The sequence below is a fragment of the Dendropsophus ebraccatus genome, chromosome 13 (assembly GCF_027789765.1).
Source record: "Dendropsophus ebraccatus isolate aDenEbr1 chromosome 13, aDenEbr1.pat, whole genome shotgun sequence".
Taxonomy (NCBI): Eukaryota; Metazoa; Chordata; class Amphibia; order Anura; family Hylidae; genus Dendropsophus; species Dendropsophus ebraccatus.
The window spans coordinates 66,742,065-66,758,166 of NC_091466.1; the positions used below are offsets into that span (position 1 = coordinate 66,742,065).

The 16,102-nt window shown below is 41.2% G+C and overlaps 1 protein-coding gene across 2 annotated transcripts in view; it reads right to left on the bottom strand.

The window, feature by feature from the left end:
* Positions 1 to 13,984, bottom strand: part of LBHD2 (LBH domain containing 2) — a 41,836-nt gene extending 27,852 nt beyond the window's left edge. Inside the window, exon 1 of one of the 2 annotated variants that reach the window (XM_069950529.1) lies at positions 13,778 to 13,984. The gene's annotated coding sequence lies outside the window, so the exon portion shown is untranslated. Of the gene's footprint in view, positions 1 to 13,435; positions 13,528 to 13,777 lie in introns of those variants that run through there. The other variant, XM_069950531.1, reaches the window with a different exon arrangement.
* Positions 13,985 to 16,102: the final 2,118 nt, after the last annotated feature.

Genomic DNA, 16,102 nt, shown 5'->3' on the forward strand with positions numbered 1-16,102 from the left:
TGCTGCCCAGCCTCCTGCTCACTCAGCTCTCAGTCAGTGTCCCTGATTGTGGATCAGTCCTATGTAGGCAGTTTATGTCTAAAATAAACACTCAGACATAGTTGAATCTCTTCCCCTAATGTGTAGAAGCTGTGGTCTAGGGGTTACTCACCTGTCTAGACACCTGCCAGCAGTTCATTCTCTGGTTTAAATCAATTGATGGAAATGAAATAGAGGTCTTTTTTTCTCATTATTGTATAATTTTTAAGGCTATGTTCACACACAGTATTTTTGCTCAGTATTTTGCTCAGTATTTTGCAACCAAAACCCGGAGTGGATTGAAAACATAGAAAGGCTATGTTCACACACTGTTGAAATTGAATGCATGGCCATGATTTAATGGCAAATAACAGCCATTGGTTTCGGTTGCAAAATATTGACCAGAATACTGAGCAAAAATACTGTGTGTGTGAACATAGCCTTAAAAATGATACAATAATGAGAAGAAGAAAAAAAGACCTCTATTTCATTCCAATCAGGGAATTTAAATATGTCTTTAGACAGGTGAGTTACCCTAAACAACAGCTCCAACACATTTGGGATCAGAGATTCAACTATATCTGAGTGTTTCTTTCAGACATAAACTGTCTACAGAGGACTGATCTGCAATCAGAGACACTGGCTGACAGCTGAGTGAGCAGGAGGCCGGGCAGCATTGATTACTCATAAAGAGAAGGGAGGAGGAAGCAGCGGTGAGGTGGCCAGAGTGCGGCACAAACAACTCCTCATTACAGTAGGAGAAGTGAGATTGTGCATAATCCACTGCACAAAAAATTACCAAAAGGCACCATGCTCACTAGGAAACTGCCAGCTACAGCACACTGTCAGCACCTTAGCTGGGGCCCTGGAGCTGACAGATTCCCTTTAAGGTTTACGCCTGGAAACAGGCCTAAACCAGGCTCAGAGCAGGTGTAGATTTCTGTGTAATGGCTGTGCCGGGTGCAGGGCTGGTTGTCTTTACTAAGCGCCTCTTGTCTTTGCGCCTATTAGTAAATCCTGCTGGGAAAAAGGGTGCAGTATTTATTTAAGACTGGCAGAGTCTTGATAAATGTCCCCTTTAGTGCAAAAGTGCCCCAATATATACCTGCACTGAGCATGTCTGGACACTTAAAGGACGGATTGCTCGAGCCCTGAAGTGATGCGCATATGAACGGACTTAGGGCCCTATCACACAGAGCAATTTTCTGCCAGACTAGGCTAAAATCATCGGCCGTGCATTGCTACGTGTATGTGATGCGCCGCCCAACGGCTGATAACAGTGTAAAGTAAGATAATAACATGATACTTACCTGTCCAGGCTCCCCCGGTGTCTTCCTGCCTGTTCGCTGCAGCTGCCTCTGAAGCTTCTGTAGTGACAGGGCGCTCAACCAATCACTGGCCGCGGCTCTGTCCTGTCTTGGCCAGTGATTGGCTGAGCAGCCTAACACTGCACAGAACTTTAACAGCTGCGGGGAACAGGCAGGAAGACAGCAGGGGAGTCTGGAGAGGTAAGTAAAACAATATCTTTATTACTTTTTATATTTAAGCAAGGGCTGCATGGATATCGCTAACAATGTCTGTGCAGCCCTGTCGCATGATCATCAAGCCGTGTATAGGCTTGGTAAACGAGTGCCAATCTAGCAGATCAGCGCTTGGTTACAGTGCAGGTTCGGGCTGTGTAATATGGTCCTTAGCGTGTAAACCATAATAGTTACAGAAGCTCTTCATGTGGCGCTTATGAGCAAATGTGGCTGCCATGATGGGGCACTGACTATTATTAGGAGGGAACTCAAAAAAGGGCATTTGTATGTCATAGAGGGCTGGAAAAGATGGAGAAGCTCACCGATAGAATGGCCCAGACGTGTGTAACACAACAGATCGGTGATCCCTACAGTAGGGGGATTCGGAGCAAATGGTCACTGCTCCTCTGATAACCAAGTTATATTAGTAGAAAAGGCTTCAATGTTCCCAACAGTATCGGGATTGGACTTGGTAAAGGGGATGGGGGGATGTTCATGTGGCCACACATGCATGTTGGGTCACTCTCAGCCAATCTGGGTATGAATCCATCCTTGTAGATACACCCATTATCTCCCTGGGGTGGATGGCATCTTCCAGCAAGACAGTATATCATGTCACACAGCTAGAAATGTCCAACATTGGTTGGAAGAGCGAGACCAAGAGTTTCCAGTACAACCCTACCTCCTAATTCCTCAGACTTGAACCCACCTGATCATGTGTTGGACCACCTTAATGGACCCTCCAGCAGCTGTGGGATGTAGTCAGCATGGCTCCAGATACCTCCAGATGCAATGTAAGCAATTGCCTGGATCGCTGGATCAGCGCTCACTTACTTACCTATTAAACAGTTCACAAATTGTGTGGGCTTAAATATGTTGAAAGACAACATTCAACCTATGAGCAAATGCTTGCTCGCTCCTCGGCCGATTATAGTCTTTATTTCTTTATTATACATGTAGTAGGGCCTTCACTCCCGACTAGAGATGAGCAAACCCAAGAGTGCAGCATTTGATCTGTGGCTGAAGAAGTTGGATGCAGTCTTAAGGAGTAGTGTTGAGCGGACCTGTCATACTGTTCAGGTTTACAACGTTATCCGAACCCAAATGCCCAGTGTTAGATTCCCCACAGCTGCAGAAGTTGCATGCTGTCCTAGGGAGTCCTGAAAAACATGGATACAGCCAAAGGCCATAGGCTGTATCCATGTTTTCCTGACAGCCTTAGGGCTGCATCCAACTTATTCAGCCATCAGTAATCAGATGCTGCATGTCTGGGTCCGGATGAACCTTAGTGTGTGAGAGGTTTGGTCATCTCTACTCCCAACTCATCTAGCTGCTCTGCATGCTGCACATGGTGGTCACTCTGGACATTAGTTGCTGGTCAATATATATATATATATTTAGCACATGCTCGCCATTTCCCCCTACTTGTACAAAGATATAGAAGCCTTTAAAGCGCAGCCATCACCATGAATAGCCATATTGTCTCACTATAGACATTTTTGTGCTGAGTTTGGCTCGGTTCCCATCTTGAGGTGGCGATTCGTTTCCCTACAGCTCACAAAAAAATAAACCCTTCAGACATGGCCCCCCCCCCCCCCCCAACCCATCCTCCCCCACCGCCCAGGGCTGCGAGCGAGGAGAAATACTCTCCTGTAACAGTTGAAATCGGAATTTTTGTGGGATTTAATTTTGGCAAAGTACAAACCGGTGAAAAACACATTCACACCCATAGAACAAACAGCGACCTATTTACAGGATGTGGCCGGCCTGTCCTGCTGTACGTGAAATTATAATCTGTTTGCTAAAGTTACGGAAATATTGAAGTTTACTATTTAACTGTTCAGGGCCCAAGACTGGTGGCGGCCATTTTTTTTTAGAGATACAGGAAACGAGGACATAGGGGGAGATTTATCAAGCATGGTGTAAAGTGAAACTGTCTCAGTTGCCCCTAGCAACCAATCAGATTCCACTTTTCATTCCTCACAGACTCTTTGGGAGATGAAAGGTGGAATCTGATTGGTTGTTAGGGGCAACTGAGCCAGTTTCACTTTACACCATGTTTGATAAATCTCCTCCATAGTATTAGAGCAGGGGGGTTAAACTCACAGGCCTCAAGCTGTTGCAAAACTTCAATTCCCATCATGCCTGGACATCCAAAGCAAAAGCTCAAGGCATGATGGGAATTGTAATTTTGCATCAGATGGAGGGCTGAAGGTTCCCTACCCCTGCTGTAGAGTCACAGGTGGTAAAAAAAAACAGTCTACCGGTACATCAGGTTTTTCGTGCACCGAAACGTATACGCTCAACGTATAGCAAAATAGTGACGTGAATAAGCCCTTAAACTGAGGGTTTTAGAAGAAGTTTATTACAGGAGTTTTACTACCTGCTGATGGTTTCCTTTTGTTGAACACTATATACATATTGGGGAATAGCATAACTTCCTCTGTAAGGCCCCCTTCACACCGTGGCTTTCTCTCAGAAGGCTTCAGGAAACCATCCATGTTTCCTGGCTTTAATAACAAAGGAGAAGAAAAAATAACACACACCTGCTGCAGGCTGCAATGGTGCTCCCCTCTGGCTTCTTTGCTTTTCTGGTGCCATGTGCGCACAAATGACATCACTCTGGCCTCAACAGTGATTGACAGGGTTGGGAGCCAGTGGCTTCTGGCCCTGTCGATGACATAGCCCCATGTAATTGTACAGGAGCATTAAAATAAAGGGCCAGCATGAGCCCCAAGCACCACTTGCCTAGATGCTGGCACTGAATCTGGCTGCCATGCAGTGCATCCAGAATTCCAGAAGTATTCCACATGGAGCTGTCCAGAATTCTGGATGCCCCCATAGGGCTCTACGGGACATCTGTGCCAGAATTCCAGACAAATATAGGACATGTTGACATATTTTCTGGAACTATAGTCCAGCATAGACTGCATCTGAGGGGTATCCGTGTCCAATAGAACCCTATGTATCTGGAAGTTTATCCAGATTTCCTGATAAGAAATCCAGATAAATTTAAGGACGTGTAAAGGGGGCTTTATCACACGTCCATAGTTCTGTCCACAATTGCCCACTTTACATGTCCATATGTGTGTATGGGGCGGCAATCCGTGCTGCAAAAAAAAGCGCATGTTGTAGTGCGGACCGGGATGTGCGGCACTGTGTTTTCAGAAGGAGACCTTCACAATCAGAGGAGCTTTCTTGTTTAAAGTTGAATGAGGCAATGGGTCCAGATGGTGTCCACCCCAAGGTTCCTAAAGAACTCAGATCTGTGATTGCTGCCCCCCTGAAAGATCTCTATAACCAATCCCTCCAAACAGGAGATGTTCCTGATGATTGGAGAACGGCTAATGTTATACCAATCCACAAGAAGGGGAATAGAGAAGAGCCCAGTAACTACCCCGTTCCCACTGAGCAAAGCTAGCGGAATTCCGCGACGGAATTGTCCGCCGCGGAATGCCGTTAGCCTCCCGCTCATAATGGGACTCTATGGGAGGCGCGCGCTCCTGCCCTGTCCGCGCTGAAGAATGAACATGTTCATTCTTCAGCGCGTACAGAGCAGCAGAGCGCGCCTCCCATAGAGTCCCATTATGAGCGGGAGGCTAACGGCATTCCGCGGCGGACAATTCCGTCGCGGAATTCCGCTAGCTTTGCTCAGTGGGAACGGGGCCTATAATAGTAAAAATGATGGAAACTCTTCTAAATAAGAAGATACAGGATCACCTAAGTATCAACAATTTGATGGATCCAAACCAGCATGGCTTTACTGCGGGCCAATCATGTCAGACTAATCTCATTGATTTCTTTGATTTTGTCACAAAAGTGTTGTATAAAGGTGGCGTGGATATCACCTATCTGGACTTCAGCAAAGCCTTGGATACAGTTCCCCATGAAGAGCTGATAGAGCCGTTGGAGAAAATTGGACTTAATCCCAGGATAGTTCAGTGGATTTGTGGTTGGCTGAGAAATAGATATGAGAGGGTTGTTAGTAATGGTGTTTATTCCAAGCAGAGACTGGTTACAGGTGGTGGCAACGAGGTTCTGTTCTGGGTCTTATCCTGTTTAATATGTTTGTAAGTGACATAGGAGCAGGTTTGGTAGGTAAGGATAGTGATATAGGAGAAGGTTTGGTAGGTAAGGTTAGTGACACAGGAGAAGGTTTGGTAGGTAAGGATAGTGACACAGGAGAAGGTTTGGTAGGTAAGGATAGTGATATAGGAGAAGGTTTGGTAGGTAAGGATAGTGACATAGGAGAAGGTTTGGTAGGTAAGGATAGTGACATAGGAGAAGGTTTGGAAGGTAAGGATAGTGACATAGGAGAAGGTTTGGTAGGTAAGGATAGTGACATAGGAGAAGGTTTGGTAGGTAAGGATAGTGACATAGGAGAAGGTGTGGTAGGTAAGGATAGTGACATAGGAGAAGGGTTGGTAGGTAAGGATAGTGACATAGGAGAAGGGTTGGTAGGTAAGGATAGTGATATAGGAGAAGGGTTGGTAGGTAAGGATAGTGACATAGGAGAAGGTTTGGTAGGTAAGGATAGTGACATAGGAGAAGGTTTGGTAGGTAAGGTTAGTGACATAGGAGAAGGTTTGGTAGGTAAGGTTAGTGGTATAGGAGAAGGTGTGGTAGGTAAGGATAGTGAGATAGAAGAAGGTTTGGTAGGTAAGGATAGTGACATAGGAGAAGGTTTGGTAGGTAAGGTTAGTGGCATAGGAGAAGGTTTGGTAGGTAAGGATAGTGATATAGGAGAAGGTTTGGTAGGTAAGGATAGTGACATAGGAGAAAGTTTGGTAGGTAAGGATAGTGACATAGGAGAAGGTTTGGTAGGTAAGGATAGTGACATAGGAGAAGGTTTGGTAGGTAAGGATAGTGACATAGGAGAAGGTTTGGTAGGTAAGGATAGTGACATAGGAGAAGGTTTGGTAGGTAAGGATAGTGATATAGGAGAAGGTTTGGTAGGTAAGGATAGTGGCATAGGAGAAGGTTTGGTAGGTAAGGATAGTGACATAGGAGAAGGTTTGGTAGGTAAGGATAGTGACATAGGAGAAGGTTTGGTAGGTAAGGATAGTGACATAGGAGAACGTTTGGTAGGTAAGGATAGTGATATAGGAGAAGGTTTGGTAGGTAAGGATAGTGGCATAGGAGAAGGTTTGGTAGGTAAGGATAGTGATATAGGAGAAGGTTTGGTAGGTAAGGATAGTGACATAGGAGAAGGTTTGGTAGGTAAGGATAGTGACATAGGAGAAGGGTTGGTAGGTAAGGATAGTGGCATAGGAGAAGGTTTGGTAGGTAAGGATAGTGATATAGGAGAAGGTTTGGTAGGTAAGGATAGTGGCATAGGAGAAGGTTTGGTAGGTAAGGATAGTGACATAGGAGAAGGTTTGGTAGGTAAGGATAGTGACATAGGAGAAGGTTTGGTAGGTAAGGATAGTGGCATAGGAGAAGGTTGGTAGGTAAGAATAGTGATATAGGAGAAGGTTTGGTAGGTAAGGATAGTGACATAGGAGAAGGTTTGTAGGTAAGGGTGGTGATATAGGAGAAGGTTTTGTAGGTAAGGGTAGTGGCATAGGAGAAGGTTTGGTAGGTAAGGATAGGGACATAGGAGAAGGTTTGGTAGGTAAGGATAGTGATATAGGAGAAGGTTTGGTAGGTAAGGATAGTGACATAAGAGAAGGTTTGGTAGGTAAGGATAGTGACATAGGAGAAAGTTTGGTAGGTAAGGATAGTGACATAGGAGAAGGGTTGGTTGGTAAGGATAGTGACATAGGAGAAGGTTTGGTAGGTAAGGTTTGTCTGTTGCTGATGACACATATCTGTGCAATAGGGTTGATATTACTGGAGGTATCAGTAATATGGAAAATGATTTAACTTTACTAGATGAGTGGTCCAAACAATGGAAATTGAAGTTCAATGTTTCCAAATGTAAAATGATGCACTTAGGGAGGAGGAATCCTCTAACCGTCTATCACATTGGCAGTTCTGTGTTGGAAAAGACTCCAGAAGAGAAGGATTTAGGGGTAGTGATTTAGGGGTAGTAATTTCAGACCTCACCAAAGATGGGTGACAAAAATGGTGGAGGGTGTGAGGCATAAAACATATCAGGAAAGATTTAAACGGGTAATCCAGCGAAAAACATTTCCCCAGTAACTGAAACACATTACAAAGTTATAATAAACTACAAACTATTCATAAAAAAAAATTAAAACATTAGAAATGCTGTGTCAACCTGCATATGGTTGTGTTCGGGCTGACCTATAGAATAATGGTATCATGTCGCTGTTACCGTATAGTGCATTACGTAGACACAGGAACCCCCCAAACGTTACCATATTGCATTCTTTTTTGCTATTTCACCAGTTTATATCTTCATAAATAATATATTTGGGATTCCATCATACATGTTATGGTAAAAGGAAAGACGCCGTTACACAGTACACCAGAGGGGCGAGTATGTTTGTAGCCAGGACTGGGAGCTGAGGGATGAGCGACGAAACTCATCCATATGAAATAGCTGACAGCGCACAGACCGGAGATAGGCCACAGCATGGGGGAATGGGAGATAGATGGCGTACAGCACCATGGAGTCAACAGTTTTCAGCACTAATTCAACATTCATAAAATTGACAGACACCAAACATGACATTAAAGGGAACCTGTCAGCAGGGTATTGCTTTGTATACAGTACACGAAAGGGTAGCGACACCTTTGATCACCATGTTACAGGTTATATATAGACATAACACAAGTTGAGTCATTCTATATACATTACATTACTTATCCTGTACTGATTCTGAGTTACATCCTGTATTATACCCCAGAGCTGCACTCCCTATTCTGCTGGTGGTGTCACTGTGTACACACATTGCATTACTTATCCTGTACTGATCCTGAGTTACATCCTGTATTACACCCCAGAGCTGCCATCACTATTCTGCTGGTGGGGTCACTGTGTACATACATTACATTACTGATCCTGTACTGATCCTGAGTTACATCCTGTATTATACTCCAGAGCTGCACTCACTATTCTGCTGGTGAGGTCACTGTGTATATACATTACATTACTTATTCTGAACTGATCCTGAGTTACAGCCTGTATTATACTCCAGAGCTGCACTCACTATTCTGCTGGTGGGGTCACTGTGTACATACATTACATTACTGATCCTGTACTGATCCTGAGTTACAGCCTGCATTATACTCCAGAGCTGTACTCACTATTCTGCTGGTGGGGTCACTGTGTACATACATTACATTACTGATCCTGAGTTACAGCCTGCATTATACTCCAGAGCTGCACTCACTATTCTGCTGATGGCGTCACTGTGTACATACATTACTTATCCTGTACTGATCCTGAGTTATATCCTGTATTATACTCCAGAGCTGCACTCACTATTCTGCTGGTGCGGTAACTGTGTATGTACATTACATTACTTATTCTGTACTGATCCTGAGTTACATCCTATACAAAACTCCACAGCTGCACTCACTATTCTGCTTGTCATTAATCGTATCAGTCAGCAACACAGTCATTATATATGATTGCTTTTATATAGCACTGATTGTAGATGGTATAAGAAGTCTCTAGTGTTCACTATTGTACAGCCTTTTGGCAGGCACACTGACGGTGATGGTGGCCACTACTTCTGCACCTTTCACATAGGTGACGTGTCCCCTTTAAGAAGGTAAGTGGGGTGGTGCTTTACGATGTGCTGATCTGCTAATTCATGATAACACAATCCTAATTTATCTCTTCAAGTGACCCCTTAAACCCTTAAAGGACTCACAGCCCCCTACAGCTACGATCCCACAATATAATACCGTATAGTTATTTATTATACTAATATATGACATTGCTTTATACTACACTACTATATTATATTGTATACCAATATATTATACCATTACGTTATACCGCCACATGCTGTTAAATTATACTGCTATACTACTATATAAAGCTTGTACACAATATTGCTATAATATACTGCAATACGTTATTGCTATGTTATAGTATTATGCTTTACTGTTATATTAGACCACTATATTATACCGCTATACTGTGCTGCAACATATAGCAATATGTGATGCTGTTATACTACTCACTATATTATACTATGTCACCAAATATACTGCTATGTTATCCTGTTATACCGCTATATTATATTGTTAGGTTATGTTCCCACCTCGGGAACACATTGGGCAAAGACGGCCGTCTCATTATATGGACGGACACTAATTCTGATTGTGATCTTTATTAGGGGCCGTCTATGAAACCAAATGACCGTTCTTGCCTGATATGTTCTCAAAGTGAGAACATTGTCTTATACTACATCACTGTATCATACTGCTATACTATATCACTATAATAAACCGCTACATTGTATCATTATATTATACTGCTATAATAATACATTAAAATATACTGCTAAATTATATTGCCATGTTTTACTGTTATACTATATTGCTGTATTATACTGTCATGTTGCTGTACTAAACCACTATACAATATCGCTATATTAGGCCTGGTTCACACTACGTAAAAACACGGCCGTATTTCATAACAACGGACGTATTTGTGCAAACAACGGCCAATATCTGTTAAATAGCCTTATCCTGCTATACTATACTATACCACTGTAACACTTATATTAAACCATTATATTTAATTTTTTTACAAATTTAAATATATTATACCACTACATTATGCCAGTCTGTTATACTGCTATATAGTACAGCTGTTCTATATGTTATACTGTTATAATACTATATGGTTAGATTATACCGCTCGATTCTACCATTCTGTTATACTACTATATTGTATAGCTGTTATATATGTTATAGTGTTATATAACTATATGATTGGATTATACCGCTCTGTTTTGTACAGCTGTTATATAGGTTATACCGTTATAACACTATGTGGTTATATTATACCGCTAGATTATACAATTCAGTTATACTACTATACAGCTGTTATGTACTGTATGTTATACTGTTATAACGCTATATGGTTATATTATACCAGCCTGTTATGCTACTATACTGTTATAACGCTATATGGTTATATTATACCAGCCTGTTATGCTACTATACAGCCCTATACAGGTGCGGTTTCTGTGCAAGTCCTCGCGGCAAGACTTTCATGTTGATGTGGATCCGTATAGGTGGTGCCGGTGATATACTTTCTCTATAGACTGTGTGGCTACTATACAGCTGTTATGTATGTTACACTATTATTATAAGGCTATATGGCTATATTATACCAGCATGTTATACTACTATACAGCTGTTATGTATGTTACACTATTATTATAACACTATATGGCTATATTATACCAGCATGTTATACTACTATACAGCTGTTATGTATGTTACACTATTATTATAACGCTTTATGGTTATATTATACCAGCCTGTTATGCTACTATACAGCTGTTATGTATGTTACACTATTATTATAACGCTATATGGTTATATTCTACCAGCCTGTTATACAGCGGTTATGTATGTTATACTGTTAATATAATGCTATATGGCTATATTATACCAGCCTGTTATACTACTATACAGCGGTTACGTACGTTACACTGTTATTATAACGCTATATGGCTATATTATACCAGCCTGTTATACTACTATACAGCTGTTATGTATGTTACACTATTATTATACCGATATATGGCTATATTATACCAGCCTGTTATACTACTATACAGCTGTTATGTATGTTACACTGTTATTATAACGATATGGTTATATTCTACCAGCCTGTTATACTACTATACAGCGGTTACGTACGTTACACTGTTATTATACCGCTATATGGCTATATTATACCAGCCTGTTATACTACTATACAGCTGTTATGTATGTTACACTATTATTATACCGATATATGGCTATATTATACCAGCCTGTTATACTACTATACAGCTGTTATGTATGTTACACTGTTATTATAACGCTATATTATACCAGCCTGTTATACTACTATACAGTTGTTACGTACGTTACACTGTTATTATAACGCTATATGGCTATATTATACCAGCCTGTTATACTACTATACAGCTGTTACGTACATTACACTGTTATTATAACGCTATATGGTTATATTCTACCAGCCTGTTATACTACTATACAGCTGTTATGTATGTTACACTGTTATTATACCGCTATATGGCTATATTATACAAGCCTGTTATACTACTATACAGCGGTTATGTATGTTATACTGTTATAACACTATATGGCTATATTATACCAGCCTGTTATACTACTATACAGCGGTTACGTACGTTACACTGGTATTATAACGCTATATGGCTATATTGTACCAGCCTGTTATACTACTATACAGCTGTTACGTACATTACACTGTTATTATAACGCTATATGGCTATATTATACCAGCCTGTTATACTACTATACAGCGGTTATGTATGTTATACTGTTATAACACTATATGGCTATATTGTACCAGCCTGTTATACTACTATACAGCTGTTACGTACATTACACTGTTATTATAACGCTATATGGCTATATTATACCAGCCTGTTATACTACTATACAGCGGTTATGTATGTTATACTGTTATAACACTATATGGCTATATTATACCAGCCTGTTATACTACTATACAGCGGTTACGTATGTTACACTGGTATTATAACGCTATATGGCTATATTATACCAGCCTGTTATACTACTATACAGCGGTTACGTATGTTACACTGTTATTATAACGCTATATGGCTATATTATACCAGCCTGTTATACTACTATACAGCTGTTATGTATGTTACACTGTTATTATAACGCTATATGGCTATATTATACCAGCCTGTTATACTACTATACAGCGGTTATGTATGTTACACTGGTATTATAACACTATATGGCTATATTGTACCAGCCTGTTATACTACTATACAGTTGTTACGTACATTACACTGTTATTATAACGCTATATGGCTATATTATACAGATATATTAGGTTACTATAGGATACCAGTATACTACTATACTCAGCATAGGAATCTGGCAAGTCCAAGGCGTCATGCTGACACTTGTAGTTCCCAGCTGAGGGAGCATCACAGGGAAGCTGTTCTTTGTATGAGAAATCCTGGATTATACGCTCCATGCGGAGCAGAGAACGGCTTTATAGCTGCTGCATAACACAACAATCCTTATACCAAACTCATTTCCTACAGAAATCCTTTTATTCCAATAAAGAAAGCGCTCTCAGTCTCCTGTCTCACCTGGAACTTCCATCACAATCCAGCAGAGGGAGCCAGTACAAACAACAGACAACTGTGCCCTCTAGAGGCAGCACTGGGTACTACAACCAAGCAGCCCAGAAGCAGCTGGCCACAGCTGGGTGACTTTTTCCATACTGGTACTGGTCTGACCAGTCTGAAATAGTTTTCTAATTTACATATTTTGTTTCCCATGAAGCACTGCCTGAAACATACCCCACAGGGTCTCTCCAATGAGAAGCAGCTCTCCACCCCCCACCTCATCCCCTGAAGATGAAGCGAGCTGATTGGCTCATCCTATTCCTAACTACACAGGAGGGCTCACCCTAGCTGCAGGCTTTGGTATTGCAATTAACAATTGTTTTGCCCTATGACCTAGTTTGCCTTGTGGGGGAAATAACATTGTTTTGTACTTGATATGGAAACCTCATCAATCATCAAGAACAGGTAACATATCTGCTGTCATTTTTTTCTTACCCACCCAACACATTCCTACAGAGGGCGCTAAACAGGAAAAATACCATTGACCACAGCGCCACCTAGGTGCCTGTACTGGGTACTGCAATTCTCCTATCAACTCATATAAACTCTTCTCTTTATCATAGCAGTTATACAGATATACAAGGCAGTTCTTACCTGGACTATGCTCCTTCACCTGGTATACCGATCCTATGTGTGCAATCTGATCCCTACCGATCTTTGCACCCCAGCTCAGCAGCCTGTAGGATCCAGCACATGCACTTGGCTGGGAGTTTTCTACAGAGCTCAGGCTGCAAAGTTCTTTTTTTTTTTTCAATTATATTTTTAACTCCCATTTCCTTCCTTCCTCTTGCAAACTCAATTCGTGCAACATGAAGCCCTGAGAGATGAGCTGATAGCTGGGCTGCACATCACAGGCAGGATCTGTATGTGTGATGGATGCAAGCTACCAATGCATAAGGGGGAGAGGGAGGCAAGCAAAAGCTGGGGGGCACTCACCTGGAGTAGGGGGTCCTGCTGCTGCCTCCTTCCCTGGGTCAGTGCTGCTGCTCCTGCTGTTGATCAGTGTGCTCTGTGCTTAGCAGAGCTGCTAATACTGGGTCAGGGGTGGGAGAGAAATGACTGTGTGCAAGGCAGAAAGAGAGAGAGCTGGAGAGGAGGAAAAAGAGGAAGAGACAGAGAGAGACCTTGATCCTGAGCAGCACAGAAGAGACAGACTGTGCAGAGCTGAGCAGAGTGTAGTGCAGGCAGAGGGAGCCCAGCACCAGCAGAGGAGGTGCCACACACTGCACGACTACTGGGGGCACTGGGGAGGATGAGGATGATGCACACTGGGAGCAACTGGTTTTACTGGTTATTTCAGGTTGTATTGGAAAATATAGAAAGTATCAGAATTCTGAATATGCTGCTGGTTACTATTATGTATTGCAACATATTGTCATGGTGCCAGCAAAAAAAAAGAAAAAAAAAAAATCTGTAAAAATCCAAGTAAATGAACACAGTAATAAAAATCAGAAATTATAGTAACAAAAATAAGTAATGTAATATATATGTAAATAATAAAAAAAAAAAAAAAACAATATTAGAATTATTTATTTGGTTGGTTGGTTGTTTGTTTGATGTATGTATTATATTTGTATTTATTTATCTGTATGTATCTATTTATTTATATATTTATTTATTTATATGTATTTATTTGTATTTATATATTTATCTTTATTTATATATTTATTTATTTGCATGTATTTATTTATATTTATATATTTGTACGTATTTATTTATAGATTTATTTGCATGTATTTATTTATATTTATATATTCGTATGTATTTATTTATAGATTTATTTGCATGTATTTATTTATTTATATATTTATCTGTATGTATCAATATTTGGATTTTTATATATATATATATATATATATATATTTTTTTTTTTTTTTATGTAATTATTATTTTTGTGTTATTTATGATTTTTTTTTTTTTTTACACATTGTCATATACCGGGAAGCAAATCCTATATAATAATAAAAGTTATCCTACTGTTGCTAAGGGTTTTTTTTTGTTTTTTTTTTACATGGCTTTCATGTTGGTTTTGACACAGATTATGCATGAAAATCATGTGACGTTGATTTCAATGGGAAATGTAAAAGGGTTCTGCGGGATTAGAAAACCGCAGCTTCTTTCTTCCATAAACAGCGCCACTCTTGTCCTCAGTTTTTATGTGGTATTGCAGCTCAGTGTATTGAAGGGAATGGAGCAGAGATGTAATACCGCACACAACCTGGGGACAGGGGTGGTGCTGTTTTTGGAAGAAATCGGGTTATGTTTTTCTTATGCTGGATAACCCCTTTAAAGGGAAACTATCAGCAGGTCAGAAGCATGTAATCTGCTGATATGTCCCTATAGTGCACAGGGCACAGTGAATGTTCTTACCTTCATCCTCAGTGCCGTTTTCATGATATTAGCCATTCATTCTCTATGCTAATAATAGTCATTGGGAAGGGCAGGCTAGCCAGGGCGGATCAGTGCAGAGGGTGGTAGGCCCAGTAGAAGTCCCCCAGGGGGTAATCCTGCCCCAGTGCACCAAAACACCTCACAAGTATAGGGATTAAACTCAGGGATTAAAGGAAAACAGATTTACCTTCATCCTCAGAGCGCCGTGTCTTATAGGGACTTATCAGCAGGTTAGATTCTTCTTACCTTCTGATAGTTTCCCTATAAAGAACCCCGGGCAAATGTAATAAGTCACGGAGGTCATGAGGTGATGGAAACATAATCAAGTAATACTTACCTATCCCTGTGCCTCCGCAGCACCACCGCTCACTGTCAGCCTCCGATCTCCTGTTTCTCCCAGCTTCCGTTTTCATCATGACCCGGCAGGAACTACCTGCCTTAGTCACTGACTATCTGAGCGGGCACTTCTGAGTCGGGTTGTGGCATCACAGGAAGCCGGAAGATCCTGTCCTGCAGGGGCACAGGGACAGGTAAGTATCTAATGATTGTTACGTTCCCACCACCCCCTGTCCTCCATGATTTTTGTTACATTCGTCAAGAGTTTTCCTTAAATCCACAATACAATGGTAGATCTATCAGCCTCTGCTTTGTTGGATGGTGTCGCACTCCTTTGCCGATGATTGCAGCCAACATCCCGCCATTTGTAAGTTGGTGCAAGAAAACGTCCTGTCCTGCTCATAGCTACCACGTGTTTCTTGGAGTTACCTCTCTCCGTGTTTTGCAGGTTTAGCTGTCAAGGTTTGTTGTATATTGTTGGCAATTGGGCTGATATATGTGTTGGAAAGAACAAGCGGCTCATAACGTACCCTA